Source organism: Oryctolagus cuniculus, chromosome 16 (assembly GCF_964237555.1).
Source record: "Oryctolagus cuniculus chromosome 16, mOryCun1.1, whole genome shotgun sequence".
NCBI lineage: Eukaryota > Metazoa > Chordata > Mammalia > Lagomorpha > Leporidae > Oryctolagus > Oryctolagus cuniculus.
In genome coordinates, this window is record NC_091447.1 from 58,202,942 (window position 1) to 58,206,458 (window position 3,517).

Consider the following 3,517-nt stretch of genomic DNA (forward strand, 5'->3'; position numbering starts at 1 on the left):
GAAAGTGGCCTTTACTAGAATGTAAAATGCCCACCCTGCACGAAAATGATTCGATTGTGGAAATGTTTGGAAGTCACACCTTGAAAAGACCTTGTATGCAAAGTAGGAAACTAATCACTCAACAGGAAGACGATCCAACAGTGGGTAAGATCAGACACCTCGCCAACACAGGACAAACACAGAAATTACGGCAGCAGGCTTGTCCTGGGGGAAGCTGATTACAGAACTGGGAGCGAGCGGTGCACATCTATTACACTGGCCAAAATCTTTAGAAAGATCCATCAGCCATTGCAGTAGCTTTCATTCCCTGCTGGTGGGGTGCGCAGGGGTGAGCAGTGTTTTGTGTCCAGCGACTCTCACCATTACCATCCACCAGAGCCCCTTGGGTGAGGAGACAGCCGTCCAAACAGAAGCCAGGTGAGAGGCTCGATCCGAGTTCCCCCTCACAGCCGAGTGCACACCCAGAGCGGGCTGCACTGTGCAGCAGAACACCATTCGGAAACAGGAACACGCGAGGCTGTGCGTCACTATTATTATTTCATTTATTTGAGAGGTAGAGTTGCAGTCAGAGGGAGGGAGAGACAGAGAGAGATAGGCCTTCCATCCACTGGTTCATCCCCTCCCCAGATGGCCGCAATGGCCAGAGCTGTGCGGATCCAAAGCCAAGAGCCAGGAGCTTCTTCCCGGTTTCCCACGCGGGTGCAGGGGCCCAAGGACCTGGGCCATCGTCCACTGCTTTCCCAGGCCGCAGCAGAGAGCTGGATGGGAAGCGGAGCAGCCGGGACTCGAACCGTCGCCACTATGGGATGCCGGCGCTGCAGGCAGAGGCTTAGCCCACAACGCCACAGCACTGAGCTCACTGGGTCATCCTTAGATCCAGTCTGCGGAAGCTGCACACCATGCGCCCCCCCCCCCCCAACATGGCTTTCTAAGAAAGGCAGAACCACGAGAGCCGCTGCCCGGGGTTCCTGGGGGCAGGGGTCAAGCCCCACATGAGGCTTCAGCGGTGGATACCTGCCACTCGACATTTGTCAAAACCCACGGAAACTGACAGAACCAAGAGCGATTCACGAATCCCCTGGGCAAAGCGCATCTCCTCCCTGAGACCCCTCCCCGGCACTGCCCCTCGGGCAGGGGTAGAGCCCTCAGACAAAGCCAAATCCTTGAGGGGGAGGACATGTCGTTGGATGGAGTGAAGAACAGGACAAAGGATCTCACGGGACCAGAGCTGGGACCAAGCATCGCTGCCAGTGGCGGGCACCAGGCGCTGGCCTAAGAGGTCGCCCGGAAATGAGTACAATCCACAGGTCAAGGGCAACAGGAACCGTGTGCCACAAGGGAACCATCTACCCGCCACCTGGAACCATGGGTGTCACAGGCGAGGGCAGGAGCCCAGTTCCTCCCGGCTGGCGTGGGAAGCCACAGATGAGCAAGGGGAGAGGACGAGGGTGCCGGCGGTAACGGTCAGAGCCGGACACCTCTGCTCCCATGCATTCCCAACTAGGCTCATGGCCGTGCAGCAACCTGGCTCCACTCACCCTGCCGGGGCTGCGTCCGGGGGACATCATCAAGCCACAGGTGCGTCTCACTCACCGGGTTGGTTCACTTGCTGCGTCCACAGCTGGAACTTGATTCTGAGTCGTCAACTCGCTTTGGCAGTGCCTGCACCACACACCTGCCTCACTCCTCCTCCGGGGTTTCCTACCCTGCGATACCTCCACCACATAGACGTGAGGCTGCCGCACACACGGGACCAGGCAGCAGCCCGCACACACGGGACCAGCCACAGCACGGGCGCCCCTTCCCAGGAGGCCAGGAGCAGCACGGCCCTTCTCAGAGGGGCCGCGCCACTGCCCCCCGCAGCTGGGGAGAGGACGCCCAGCCCGTGTGGACGACTCGGGAGCCCAGCACTGGCAGCGTCCCTCAGGAGGTCACATCACAGACGCAGGGGCCAGTGTCGCGGCCCCCTCGGGGAAGCCTCCGCGCTCCATGCTGGGACCCTAGCAGAGTGGCAGCTCCAGGCCGGACCCAGCTCCCCGCTGGTGGCCTGGAAGGCACAGTGATGGGCCCCTGCCGCACGGGGGCGGTCAGCACGCAGCTCCTGGCTCCTGGCTGTGCCCGGCCCGGCCCTGGCTGCCGCAGCCATCCCGGGAGGGAGCCAGCAGGTGGGTAATCTGCTTTTTTTTTTCCTGTGACTCTTCCAAATAAATAACTACTTTAAAAATCAAAATAATCTTTTTTTTTGAATTAGCATTTTACATTGTTCCGACTTACTAGGGATTCGTCTGGGGAATAAGACAGGAAACGCTGTGGCCCCACTGAAAGTAAAGCAGCGTTTCGAGTGAGGAAATTCTCCTCAGGAGTCTTCAGGTAGTTCCAGCCCCGTGAGGGGAGCGGCAAAGCTGCACAGCCACCGCGAAGAAGTCCCAGTCGCCAGCGCGGGCCGCAGCGAGAGTGCACGGAGGAAGCGCAAGCAGGGTTCGTGCAATCCACCCGGCCTCACCCCGCACCTGCCGGACCGGACCGGAGACCGGAGACCGGCACCTGCGGGGGAGGACGCGGAGGCTGAGAAGCGCAGGCGGGCGGGAGACGGAGCTCGGATCTACCGCGCCTCCACGTGCCTCCCACGGCGGAACGCTCCCACAGGCCTCCCACGCGCCTCCCACGGCGAGAACGCTCCCCACAGGCCTCCCACGTGCCTCCCACGCGCCTCCCACGGCGAGAACGCTCCCCACAGGCCTCCCACAGTGAGAACGCTCCCCACAGGCCTCCAACGGCGAGAACACTCCCACAGGCCTCCCACGTGCCTCCCACGCGCCTCCCACGGCGAGAACGCTCCCCACAGGCCTCCCACGCGCCTCCCACGGCGAGAACGCTCCCCACAGGCCTCCCAGGAGCGGGCGCAGGCCGGACTCACGCCCACGTCCCCTGCTGAGGCTGGGAGGCCGCCTCTGCCTCTGGCGACAGTCACTGTCCCCCCAAACACCGCGGCCCCTCTGGCTCCGGGAGCCCTCTGGGGTGGCTCTGGCTAGCACAGCTCTTCCCTGCTCCGCCCCAGCTTCCTCCGCTCCGCGGTCGGCACCGGCCCAGCACCAGCACCCCCCGTGTCACCACAGGCACGGCTGTTTACTGCGGCTGCTTCCGCTGCCGGAGCCAAAACCACCACTGTAAAGTCATCCTGGCTTTGGAGGCCGCGGCACCTGGCAGGAGAGGGAGGCGTTGGTGGGCGTCAGGCGCCCCTAATCCATGCGATCCTCTTCCCTCAGCTGCCGCAGCCCCCTCCCGTGCGTAGAGGGCACAGCCTGGGACCCCCGGGCTCCTGGGGCCACAACCTGCCCGACACCGTGAGTGCGGCCAAGCCCCCGGAGATCGGCACACTGGCACCCAGGTCGCCTTCCCCCACTTGACCACAGCACCCAGCACGAGACACAGGATGCGGCATCACTCACTCTCCCTGCACGACGGGGACGAGGCCCCAGCAGGGGCACCGACACTTAAATCAATCACACCGCAGAGC